Raw genomic sequence first — 14131 nt, 5'->3', positions numbered from 1 at the left:
GAGACAAAAAAGAAACATCAAAGAGCTCTGCTGCTCTGTGGAGAAGGCGAGCTGGTAACAGAAGATGATAAGGCAAAGCTGCTCAATGCTTATTTTGTTTCAGTTTTCTCACACACAAAAAAAAGATGTGACCAGATGACTACAGAAGTTGTTATAAACAATAATGGAGAAAGGACGCAAATTTCAATAAGTGAAGAATGTCAAATCAGTTTTTCATTTCCCATTTTGTATTTCTGCAGTTCTCTAGAAGACTTAACCAGTGTTACCTAGGTCCAGCCTTTGGCAGGGGCAGGGCCATTTACTAGGGCTGACAGCTTTTCCCTGGGTAATTCTGAAGCTGGAGGGAGGAGGAGATTGTGAACTTTGGCCTGGGGGGAGGAGGCATGCACCCCAGCAACCTGCTTTGTCCTAGGCTGACCAGGAGGAGAGGGACCCAGCCGAAGGGTGGATAAGCTGTACACTACAGTCACTGGCTTTGCCGGGGATGGGGAAGCCACACAGTGTCTGTCAGCTGCTGCCCAGTGCAGGCCAAGGTGTCAGGTGCTGCCAGCCAATTGCTTTTAGCTAGCATGCTTGCTGCCCCTCTGTGGTTATTCCACAGTATAATTGTTCCTCCTACCAGACCCCTCCCTTTCCATTTTATGATAAACAATCAAATTCCAGGCACATCCCATTGTCCTGGCATAACCAAACCCTAATGTTGCTTTAAGTTAGGGTAAGAGAAAGCTGTATACCAAATTTGGTGTGACTAGCTCTTATTCAATGTGTATCTGAATGTACTCTTCCACTTTGTTGATAGACAGACCCCATATTCATTCAACAGAGCTTTTTATTAAAACAGCATCCCATGGTCAAGGACCAGCTATAGGAAGTTTGGTCTCTGTGTGGGCCCTGACTTAAACAAAAGGATTAATGGGAGCTCCAACAGTGCCCCCAACTCTTTCAACCTCACTACCAGATCCTTTCTTCCTCGTAGAATGAGGTTGACAGAAATGCCAAAAAAAAGGTGTCTTCTTTTCCCAAGTTTTTTTGGGAAAAGCAAATGCATTCTTTGGACATGACAGACCTTTTCCGATATGCATCCAGTATCCCGGAAACACTCTGCAGTCTAGATGTACCATCAATGTCTCTGATGGGGGCAACTGGTAGGCTTCATACCTGTTCCAGGTTGCCAGGTCAGATTGGATGCCACTATCTTCTTCATTTCCTCTTGGCAATGGTGGCTGTGATCCTCCCAACTTTGGGAGTACATGGACTCTCCTTCTCTACCTTTGGGAAAAATTCTTTTTCCCCTGTTGCCATATTTCATTTTGACTTTCCTCACCTTACATAAAAAATGTAGTTGAAATTAAAAAAAAAATCCTGTGAAATGTTTCAATTTTGGCAAAACTCCATTTACTAATGGAAATGTTTTCATTGTATTTTAATTCATTTAAAGACATCTATGATGTCAAATAAAAAAAAGGGAATTAGATTTCACCAAACTATAAACCAAAAAACAAGCAAGCATGTGGTAAAGTGAAAAGCTTTTCCTAGAATCTTGTGACATATTTAAATTAATTCCTTGACCAATTTGGCTAATATCAGTTACATGGAGAATTATACAGAACCCATTGAAAGACAGTAACATAACTTCACTGAGGGAAGGTATGTTTTATTAAACAATAGCTCTATGATTGTATACAAGCAATAGCTCCTGTTTCTGATTTACAATATGGTGGCAGCGGTTATAGGCAAACATTTTGTGGACATAAATTGAACCTTCCCAAGTAGTGTCTCACTTCTCACATACTAATATTCTTGAGAGAGCTGCAGACCATTTTTATTTCCGTTTCATGAGAAACTTAATGGTGTGAGTGAGACTTAATTATTCTTAACACTGTAGCTGCTTCAAATGAATCCATAATCATGAGCTTTATGCTTTTTGCAGGTAGGGGTTCCCTCACCAGTCTATCAGACAAAATTTCCAGCATTTTATTAGAAATTTAATCTTCATGTTGTCTGAGTCCTGATGTATTTCTGACATAAAATGCTGTGGTTTTGACTGCAAAATTAGCATCTTCTTGTAAAACAGAACTACTGTGTATACTCTAATTCATACTTATTTCCTTTTGGGTCTTTTTCTTTCCTCATCTTATTTCTTACCTCTCTTCCTTTTGTTCTGTTTTATTAGAGTGTAGCTTAACTAGCTTTATTTTGCATCACTGCTGTGAGACTGTGTCTAGAAAGGCACTAAAAACAGTGCCCTAAACAGCCTTTCAGGTTGGCTAGGTCTTGGAGTGGCTGATAGGACCATATGCGGGGCCTATGTTATTTGAGCAGTTGGGTTGTAAGTGAAAGACAACACAGGAGACAGAAACTGTAGTTTCTATTTTTGTTATTCTTCTCTCTCCTTTTGTGTGTGTGTGTGTGTCTCTCTTCCTTTGTAGGAAAATTTGACAGCCGCAACTACATCTCCAGTCCATCTCAACTAACTTATGTTTATTCCTCAAAGGGCAGCTGGTAACACCTAAAAACCTATTAATGATGTTTCCTTTTAAGAACTTTCTCTAATAAGAGGAAAGGGAACAATGGATGTTGTTAAAATAAAAGTATAATACTTTGTCAAATGCTACAATTATTTTCCTTTTCTGTATTTTAATGAAAATGTTATAAAGGATTTTAATTATGTTATTAATTATTTTAATCATACCAAGCAGGCTAAGGTGGCTGTACAACAAATCCAAAACCTTGTTTTAAACTGTTTAATAATGAACAGTATCTGGGTTTTGTTAACACCCTTGAGTCTTTGAAACCATATATTCCATTCAAATTGGTACATGTGATCATCACAGCATATGCAATGGTATCCAAGGAATGAAAGTAGACTGGATTCAGTAACAAAACAAGAACCTCTGTCCACCTGTATCTTGTCCGATGTTTACATTCATAAACCCAAAACTTCTTTGTCAGAGGCTACCTTTAAAACTGATTGAAGAATTAAGAGGAAACTCCAGGAGATGAAACTCAATGGAGTTTTCATTTTCCTTTGTAGGAGTATCATGCATACGGGACACCACAGTACAAATCAACAATGGAAAATTAGACACCACTCTCTACAGAAAACCCACCGACTCATACAGTTACCTACATGCTTCCAGCTCCCATCCAGAACACACCACACGATCCATCGTCTATAGCCAAGCCCTTCGATACAACCGCATCTGCTCTAATCCCACTGACAGAGACCAGAAGCTTCAGGATCTCTACTAAGCATTTATAAACCTCAACTACCCACACGGAGAAATAAAAAAGCAAATTGAAAGAGCCAGACGAATACCTAGAAACCATCTACTTCAAGACAGACCCAAGAAAACCAACAATAGAACACCACTTGTCATCACCTACAACCCCCAACTTAAACCTGTCCAATACATTATCAATAAACTACAGCCTATACTGGAACAGGATACCATACTCAAAGAGGCTCTGGGAGACAGACCCATAGTCTCCTATAGACAACCACCTAACCTCAAGATGATTCTTACCAACAACCACAGGACATACCACACTAATACCAACCCTGGTACCTTCCCTTGCAACAAACCCCGTTGCCAGCTTTGTCCACATATTCATTCTGCTGATACCATTATTGGACCAAACCAAGAGTACGTCTACACTACAACGTTAATTCGAACTAATTTAGTTTGAATTAGTTAATTCGAACTAAGCTAATTCGAACTAACGGATACAGACTAAAAAACTAGTTTGAATTAGCATTTTGCTAATTCGAACTAGCATGTCCACATTAAGTGGACCCTGAACCGGGCTTAAGGATGGCCGGAAGCAGTGCTGGCAGGGCATCAGAGGAGGACTTAGAGCGTGGAGATGCTGCCTAGGATTGGCCACTGTCGGCAGACAGGCTACTGGGCTAGATGGACCTTTGGTCTGACCCAGGACGGCCATTGTAAGCTCAGGGCTCAGGGTCGGGGGTCTCAGTGGACCCCCTTGATTCTCTTGCACACCTGCTCCTGGGTGGCCAGGCTGGCAGCTCTCCTGCCCAAGCCGGCCACTTTCCTGTGCCTAGTGCGGAGATCGTGGATGAGGTCCACGATGTCCGCACTAGCCCAGGCGGGTGCCCGCCTCTTGCGGTCCTGGGCAAGCTCCCGGGAGCTGCCAGCCTGGTCCCGGGAAGAGGGGGAGGGCTGGGGGGTATCGGGTGGGTGGCTCGATCCGTGCCAGGTGCAGGGTCTGCTGGCTGGGTGCTGGCAGGCCTGCATCTGGCACGGGCACCGTAGCCAGCCCATGCCCCTTTAAGGGGTCCGGGGCCGGGAGGGGGGCAGTAGAGTTTCCCTGGTGTTGGCCAGAGTGGCCACTAGGGAAAGCTGGGGAGGGCTAGCCTCCCACTAGTTCGAATTAAGGGGCTACACACCCCTTAATTCAAACTAGCTAGTTTGAACTAGGCTTAATCCTCGTGGAATGAGGATTACCTAGTTCGAACTAAGCGCTCCGTTAGTTCGAATTAAGTTCGAACTAACGGAGCGCTAGTGTAGTGCCTATGAAAGTTAGTTCGAACTAACGGACGTTAGTTCGAACTAACTTTGTAGCGTAGACATACCCCAAGTGAGTTATAAGATCAAGAACACATATTCCTGCGCATCCAGAAATATAATTTATGCTATCATGTGCCAAAAGTGTCCATCTGCTATGTACATTGGACAAACATCTCAGACACTTCGCCAAAGGATTAATGCCCACAAAACAGATATCAGACAAGATCACAAAGAAAAAACAGTTTCTTGCCATTTTAACCAGAAAGGACACTCTCTCAGGGTATGTCTACACTACCCTCCTAGTTCGAACTAGGAGGGTAATGTATGCATACCGCACTTGCTAATGAAGCCCGGGATTTGAATTTCCCGGGCTTCATTAGCATAAGCGGGGAGCCGCCATTTTTAAATCCCCGCTGCTTCGAACCCCGTGTAGCGCGGCTACACGGGGCTCGAACTAGGTAGTTCGGACTAGGGTGCCTATTCCGAACTACCGGTACACCTCGTTTCACGAGGAGTACCGGTAGTTCGGAATAGGCACCCTAGTCCGAACTACCTAGTTCGAGCCCCGTGTAGCCGCGCTACACGGGGTTCGAAGCAGCGGGGATTTAAAAATGGCGGCTCCCCGCTTATGCTAATGAAGCCCGGGAAATTCAAATCCCGGGCTTCATTAGCAAGTGCGGTATGCATACATTACCCCGCTAGTTCGAACTAGCGGGGTAGTGTAGACATACCCCCAATGACTTAACCACCTGCATTCTGCTACAAAGACCTTTTACATCTGCACTTGAAAGGGAATCCTCTGAACTGTCATTCATGTTAAAATTCGACACTCTCCAGGAAGGAATGAACAAACACTCAAACTATCTTACCCATTACCAAGATAGCTTCCCCAATTATCACCTCTAATACCATTAGCTCACAGACATCCCACTCTCCCCACCTCTAATATCATCAATTCACAGACACTTACCTTCCTTCCTTTCCTCCCCCCCCCCCCCCTGCATCCCCCTCCTGTTCTGAAATGTGATTTGTCCTTTTCATATGTGTTCATTTTTTTTAATTGTATCCTTTGGTATATATGGTTGTGACTATTTTCTTCCACTATTTGATCTGAGTAAGTGGGTCTGGCCCACGAAAGCTCATCATCTAATAAACCATCTTGTTAGTCTTTAAAGTGCTACATTGTCCTGCATTTTGCTTCATGCATACGGGAGGTATTCATAAGTATTTGTAAGATTAGTTGTTACAAAAAATCAACTTTTTACTTGATCTGAGCACATTTGACCTGAAAGTCAGTCTTTGGGGGACTCAAAAAAAGGATCACATGATATGTGAGTTACCTTTTGAATCTGGCTTTAAGATGATATGTCACTATTAGGTTGTCTTGCCACATCAGTTTTCAATAAAATAAAATGACAAAAATATAGTATACCATATATTTGTTAATTGTCTTGCCTAAACTAAAAGGTAGCTCAGAATACAGTTGTAACTTGTAATGAACATTGTGGGTGGCAAATAATAGTATCTGAACTACTTTTCTTTGCAATTGTTGGTCACTTCATAGTCTGGGACAGATATGAAGAAAAGAAAGTATTGTTGCTTTCTGTGCAATGTTTTCTTTGTAGTTCAGGAGGTTAGCCAGCATTCTAATTAGAGGATTTAGGGGGGAGAGGGTTATGGAAGAAGTCACCTTTGAGGATGAGTTTAATCTAGGAGGAAAAGCTTTATACTTAACATTACAAGTTTTGCTGCATGCTGGTGGAGTGCCAAGGGACCTATTGTGGTCTTGTCTCAACATTCTCTAATAATCAATAAGAAAGCTAGAAAAAAAAAGCATCAAATAATGTGTAGCTGGCATAGGGCAAGTGCCTGGAATAAACATCTAGAAACTGATAGATAAAACACTACAAATAATTTAATTTTGTCTTTGATATTTTATACATGAATGACAGTGTAATGTTTGTGATGAAAAGATTTTTATCCAAAAAGTCTGATAAAGTCCACCCACTAAATTTACCATGCTTGAGTGTTCTAACAGAGCACCACAATACCTCTTGAAGTACTTATCATAAAGTGTTTTCCCACAGTCATAAGAGGCAAATTTTAATTAACCTTTACAATAACCTTGCTTTGTAGTTAATTAAACTAGAACAAGCCATATTATCTAATTTTTGAGTTTTAAAATTACAATAATGGAAATAGTGAAGATATGTGGACACTTTTTGGATCTCTGGATGCCCTGTAATTTAATACTATATAGATTGTGTTTAAAATATATGGTTTTGAATTAAAAGTTCTCCAAGACCCTTTTCACTCGATTTAAACAACTGTGACTTCCAAGTTCATTTTCTGGCCATTGCACTATTTCTGTGAGCATGTAACTCATAGGCTACGTCTATACTGTGCACTGTTGTGCAAGAAGATATGCAAATGAGGCACAGCGATGAATATCACCATGCCTTATTTGCATACCTAATGAGCTGCCATTTTTGCAGAAGGGGGTTTTGTGCAAGAAGGAGCTGTCTACACTGCTCCTTCTTGTGCAAAAAAACCCTCTTGCATAGGAACCGTTCTTCATGAAAATAAGAGGCAGAACGGCTCCTACACAAGAGGGTTTTTTGTGCAAGAATGAGCAGTGTAGATAGCTCCTTCTTGCACAAAACCCCTTTCTGCAAAAATGACTGCTCATTAGGTATGCAAATGAGGCACGGCGAGATTCATCCCCATGCCTCATTTGCATATCTTCTTGTGCAACAATGCGCAGTATAGATGTAACCATAAGGTATATGGACATTTTCTTTACTTACCCTGTCAAGGTTGTTCCCCACTCTGGCACTCTGAGCATAGAAGGTGGAGGCATGCAAGTGTCCTTAAAAATACCTTGTCTTCATAGGGTTCTGCTTCATGCTCCCCAAGGTCACATATTCCTTGGCCATGGAGATAGGCTGCCACCACAAATTGAAAAACCCCTTTCTTCTTGAATCTGGGTTGAAGCACTTGGAAATTCTTCCAGATGAGTACATGCAAGCTCTTTTACTACAAGTCAGCTTGCGGGGCGTGAGGGGGTGGGGGGGAGAGGAAAAGAAAAAAAACCAAACAAACTGCAATCTCTGATAGTGGACCTCTCAGTCTTAGGGATGCATACACAGACCTCCTATTAAATTCCAGGACACAAGAATCAAATCATTGCCTTATAAAAGGTGATTTTATTAAACAAAACAAAAAGATATACTTGATAAAGCATACTTGTTTGCTAGATATTTTAAAACAACTGAGAAAAGAACAATTTTAAAACACAGAGAAAATTCCATCCCTGAAATACTGCTTAAAGTGCAGTGTATGGGGGGTGGGGGGAAGTGAACTTAGCCCAGAAAAGTTTAACCAAACAACAAAACAAAGAAACTATCCTGACCACATCTAAATAGACATTTCCCAATCTACTTACAATCTGTGCTTCAGGGTCCAGTCTATTTCTATGCCTAGTATCCTTTGTAGGCATAGTATTTCTGCCTGGTTCAATTCATGTTGCTCCCCCAATACCTGGCTTAAAATTCACACAGAGAAGAACAGCAGGCAGCTATATCTTCCAGTTCAAATCTCAACCCCTTAACCCATTGGTTCTTCTGGTTTCCTGCCAAAACCTCCTAGCTATCTGAGTTTAACCCTTTGGTTACTGAATGCTGGGATGTTCAGAAAAAGCCAGCACTCTTCCTATTCATCACATATCCATTTAGTGCTTGCCTAGTTTAAAAATAATTTTGCCTATGTCAGGATACACAATTCCTAATTTGTAGGTGTCTTGAAAAAAAGTCACTGGAGCCACAGACCCTGAGATAGGCACCTTGGCTCCATAGAAGAATTGGGGAAAGATAGATACCTAACAATGGGATCCATAAAATCCTGCGCTAAGTAGGGAGCTGTGTACAGTAGACAAAGGAAGTTGCAAGTGAGAGGGGCAGGTCCTAAGCCTTGCTCCTCTGAGTTCAGCACCTCTCTTTGCTTGCAATTCACAGCCCTCTCCTGAAGTGAGGCACCAAAGCAGTTTCTTGCAGGAATTACAGTATCACCTGCCTAACGCCACAAAAAATGTCTTAGAGGGGGAGCTGTCCCTTATAACTCTAGCTTAGAATTTAGGGAGCTCACCATGTACATGGGAGACCCTGTTCAAAACCCATCTCTTCATCAGGTAAAGAGAGGAATTAAATGGGGATCTCCCACCACCTAGGTGACTTCCCTAATAAGTGGGATAAAGGTTATAAAGGACACTTCCTCTCATCACTTTGTGTGGAGTTCATAGGTGCGGCGGGTGCTGCAAGATGTGGTTAACTGCAAAAACTCAACTTGCTTCAGGTGAAAACAGTTTAAGTAGCCACTCATTCAGGGCCTAATACAAAGGCCACTGATAATTGTTAACTTTGATGTGCTTTGGGACAGGCCCTTAATCAAGGAGCAGAAACAAATATCAAAGAGATGGAGTCTAATCAGACCAGAAGGGCAATGCACACCCAAATGTCCTTAATGGCAGTGAGAGATGGGGAGAGAACCTCCGGCACGCAGGCCACATCAGGGTACGCTGCTGGCAGGTTGCCAGACAGTTTGTTTACCCAAAAATCCACAAGTACAGAGCCTCACAACTCCCAGTGACCACAGTTCACCATTCTCAGCCACTGGGAGCTGCAAGCAGCTGGGCCCGCAGGCACTCAGGTGAATAAACCATCTGGCAGCCTGCCAAATAGCTAACTCTGATGAACTACATGAAGTTCACCACTCCTGCTCTAATCATTGTGCAGCTGGGACAAGTGACACAGTTCATGGTAGGAGTGAGAATAGCAAAATAAAGACCATGGGTTTTCAAGAAGGAAAAGTCAGGAAGAACCATTGAAGACACTTGGCATTTTTTTCAAAGATGTTATTAAGGGCACAAGAAAAAAAACTATTCCACTATGTAGAAAATATAGGAAATATGGCAAGAGATCATCCTCAATTAACCAGGTTATTTTACATTATCTGAAAATCAAAAAATAGTCCTACAAAATGTGGAAACTATGTCAAATTACAAAGGGTGAATATAAACAAATAATAAAAGGTTGTAGGAACAAACTTAGAAATGCCAAAACACAAAATGAGATCCAACTAGCTAGAGACATAAAAGATAACAAAAAAAATTTCTACAAATACAATAGAAGCAAGAGAAAGACCAAGGCTAGGATTGGCCCATTACTCAATGAAGGGAGAAAAGATATAACAGAAAATGTGGAAATGACAGAGGGGCTTAATAATTACAATACCAAATTATGCCTGTGAAGAAAGCCTCAGTTACAATATTTTTCAATGAAAGCAAATAAAGCATTCAAGAACTACCTCTGGGAAAAATATGAAGATTGTGGAAATGTCTATGTATATTTCTGTGCTCTTTGCTTTGCAGTAGAATACAGATTAGCACTGTGGCAACAGCAGAAGTTTCTTTGCCTGGAAGTTTCTGTGCCAGTTTCACAGTACTGAATAGATACATCCTGTGACTTTATGTTTTCCACTTAAGTGTTCAGCACTACTTGCTTTCAAAGGTAAAATTACAGATAAGTTAAACAGTAGGTTTGTTCTTGTTTAGCAATTCTTATGTTCTTAGGAATTACAGTACTGGAAATTCAAATAGAACTAAAACAGTGTACCATTTGCTAGAAATTTGAATTTCATTAAACAAGACTCTAAATGCTTGGCAGATTGATCATGTAGATTTACTCTTCATCTGGGAATATATGTATGTGTTAAAAAATGCTATGAGAAAGTAATAGATATTAAAATTGTCTGAACACTGAAACCCAAAGATGAGAAGGCAGGAAAGATTTAAAGTATTATGGAGAGGGTAATAAGTATAACCTCCAATAGCTGTGAGCTGATAAAAAGAAGCAAAATCGAAAACAATCCAGACAAGAAGAAATACAGTCCAATTAAGGACTCTCGAATAGCAATCACAACAAAGGTTTGTTGGACATCTGAGTCGGAGAAAAACAAGTGAGAGCTTGAGGCTCTAGACACACAAATATAAAATAAGTAGATGAATCCACACAAATAAGCAGGAATAGGGATTCCTCCTTATACAGCCAGCTGGTGCTAACTGAGGAGTCATATTGTTCCTTTTAAGGAAGCAGCAGTATATGCTACACGTGTTTTCCTTCTATTTCTTCCCATGAGCTATCCTGCCCCTTGCTAGTAGGGTGGCTCTTGGAATATTTTCACTGGACTCCCCCATAGCTTCTACAAGTAAAGGCACTATGTGTTACAGCTAAATGAGCAAGCTAAGGATATATATACACTTAATAAATGCTATGGAGGCCCAGCTGCACAGCTGTAGTGACACTGTTGTAGTGCTTCAGTGTAACGACTACCAACACTGACAAAAGGATTCTCCCTGTTATGGTACGCAATCCACCTCTCTGAGAGGTGGTAGTTCTAATGACAAAAGAATTCTTCCATTCCTCTAGTGCAGTCTAGACTGGGGTGAGTTTAACCATGCCACTCACAACTTTGAGCCACATACTTAAGCCAACATCCTAGTGGAGACCAAGCCTAAGTCTTCACCTTATTCCTGATAGGTCATAACAGAACCTGACAAAATAGCTGGGAGATCATTCCCAGTGCTAGTAGATAGACTTATACTAGCTCCGATTAAGCTAACATGCTTAAAAAAGCAGTGAGTGGCAGTGCGGGCTAGCTGCTAACATACATACCCCAGGTTTGGGGTAGGATTTCACTTAGGCAACTAGTCCTAGCCACTGTCCGTATGACTGCAACACTAGTTTGAGCACAAGTAGTGTATGTTTCTCTACTTGGGTTGGGAAGAGCCTCACAAATGCTGCACAGACATATCCTCAATTAGCGTAAAAGCTCAACCCTTTTGTCCCATCTCTTGCTTTAAACCCAGGTTCACAATTAGCTTAAAGCTGAAAAAGATTCCCTAACTCATTATAGACTTGAATAGAACTAGTCACTTACCAGTAAAACTCTATAGTAATTACTCTGAATATTAAACAGGATTATACCACCTGAGCCCTTAGTCACAAACATTATGGAAATGTTTAAAGACTGCCACCCTCATATAGGAGACAGCTGAGGGATTCTCTGCCCTTCCCCCTACACATTAATTGAAAAATTCCCTTTAAAAAAAACACAAAACATTTTTTGGGGAAAAAAATCTTTCAAGTTTTCAAACAGTTTATTTTGGAAAATTTTGTTTTCAATTTCTTTGTCCGTGTATTTGAAGAAACACTTTCAATAGTAGTATTGTTTTCATTTTGAACTTTCTTTAAATCCCACCTTGTGATGAAACAGTGCAAGCTAAAGGAAGATGAGGAGGAAAATAAAGAAAACACCAGTTTAATCTCTGTTTCCCAATTTTTCTGAGGACCCAAACCTCACATATGTTGTATCTTACTTTCTAAATGGGAGCATTCTCTACAGAGTTATGAGCCAAACTACAATAAAGGACATGCCATCACAGACCATGAGTACAGTGAACCCTCGCTACTTCGCGGTTCGACTATCGCGGATTCACGACTTCGCGGACTTTTTTCATTACATTATGAATCCGCGATGGTCGAACCGCGAAGTAGCGGTTACCAAAACTTTAAAAAGCCTCCGGGGAAGCCGGCGGGGGGGCATCCCAGGCGCGCCTGGGCTGCTCCCCCGCCGGAGCCCCTCCGCGGCTTTCAAAGCCTCGGGGGAAGCCGGCGGGGGGGCATCCCAGGCGCGCCTGGGATGCCCCCCCGCCGGCTTCCCCCGAGGCTTTGAAAGCCGCGGAGGGGCTCCGGCGGGGGAGCAGCCCAGGCGCGCCTGGGATGCCCCCCCCGCCGGCTTCCCCCGAGGCTTTGAAAGCCGCGGAGGGGCTCCGGCGGGGGAGCAGCCCAGGCGCGCCTGGGATGCCCCCCCCGCCGGCTTCCCCCGAGGCTTTGAAAGCCGCGGAGGGGCTCCGGCGGGGGAGCAGCCCAGGCGCGCCTGGGATGCCCCCCCGCCGGCTTCCCCCGAGGCTTTGAAAGCCGCGGAGGGGCTCCGGCGGGGGAGCAGCCCAGGCGCGCCTGGGATGCCCCCCCGCCGGCTTCCCCCGAGGCTTTGAAAGCCGCGGAGGGGCTCCGGCGGGGGAGCAGCCCAGGCGCGCCTGGGATGCCCCCCCCGCCGGCTTCCCCCGAGGCTTTGAAAGCCGCGGAGGGGCTCCGGCGGGGGAGCAGCCCAGGCGCGCCTGGGATGCCCCCCCGCCGGCTTCCCCCGAGGCTTTGAGGATCCTACTTCTACTTCGCGGATTTTCATCTATCGCGGTAGGGTTTGGAACCTATCTACCACGATAAACGAGGGTTCACTGTACAGGGTGAAAGAGAATCATAGCTCAAATAGAAGAACACATAGATCAAAATCTACTGTGCTTGATCAGTTGTGCGAAGAGATGTTCATTGAACCCTAACTGTACATCTACACTGCGAAGAAAACCTTGCAGAGCAGTCTCAGAGTCTGGGTCATTTGACACAGGCTCATAGGGCTCAGGATAGGGGGCTAAAATTTGCAATACAAACATTTCAGCTTGAACTGGAGCATGAGCTCTGAAACCCAGTAGACAATCCTCTCCTCAGGGTGTAGTTTCAAATGCTGGGCCTCTGAATAACTGGAAGATCCACATGCAAACAATTGAATAATGATTCTTGTCTGGGCAATTGTTCAGGATAGTCTTGTCACTTTTGCAACCCTTCCCAAGGCTCAAAATAGCACATAAACTTTGCATTTAATACAATGGAGATACTTAAACTTAATTCAGTAGGTTTCTCAAGTTTATTGCCATCTCTGTCACAACAAACTTTAATTGTAATATGTTACAAGTCAGTAGGTCTCAAAGGGCCATAACTTGCAGTCCATAGAAAAGACTTATTTTTATTTTCTTTGTTTAAATGAGAGTTTTACCTAGGTGCTTAATATATTGCTCTATTGCCACAAAAACTTATGTGATGAACATCTTCCTGACAGATACACCAGGGATAGGACTGAGACTCTCCAGAGCTAAAAATGTGAGAAGATTCAGCTTGAACTAAGAGCCAATATCCTACTGGTGGAAGATGTAACAGCTCACAGCCTCTGTGGAACAGCATATAGGGGGACATGTAATATCTATGGAGTAACCCTCTTACTTTTACTACTATGAGCAGTCCCACTGAGTCCCCCCAGCCATAAAGATTGCTCATTCATTGACAAACAATGTGATTTTTGTGAAGAAAAATGTTGATGAGCCATGAAACGAAATGTCCTCCATCCAACTAACTAATAAACACTATAGTCTGATTCCCTAGGTATTATTTCTATATAATACAGGCAGTCCCCGAGTTACACGGATCCGACTTATGACGGATCCGCACTTACGAATGGGGCTTTCTCGCCCCGGAGCTCGCAGGCAGCGGGACCACCCAGAGCGCAGCGGTCCCGCCACCTCGACCTCTGGGGTGAGAAAAGCTGCTCCTGTTTCCCCTGGTCTGCTGGGGACCGTCTCCAGCAGACCAGGGACACCCGGAGCAAAGCCAGGGAGGCGGAGGGGTCCCGCGCCTCTGAGGCTTTGCTCTGGCAAA

The sequence above is a fragment of the Pelodiscus sinensis genome, chromosome 1, assembly GCF_049634645.1.
Source record: "Pelodiscus sinensis isolate JC-2024 chromosome 1, ASM4963464v1, whole genome shotgun sequence".
Taxonomy (NCBI): Eukaryota; Metazoa; Chordata; order Testudines; family Trionychidae; genus Pelodiscus; species Pelodiscus sinensis.
Note: the sequence above shows the minus strand (reverse complement) of the source record.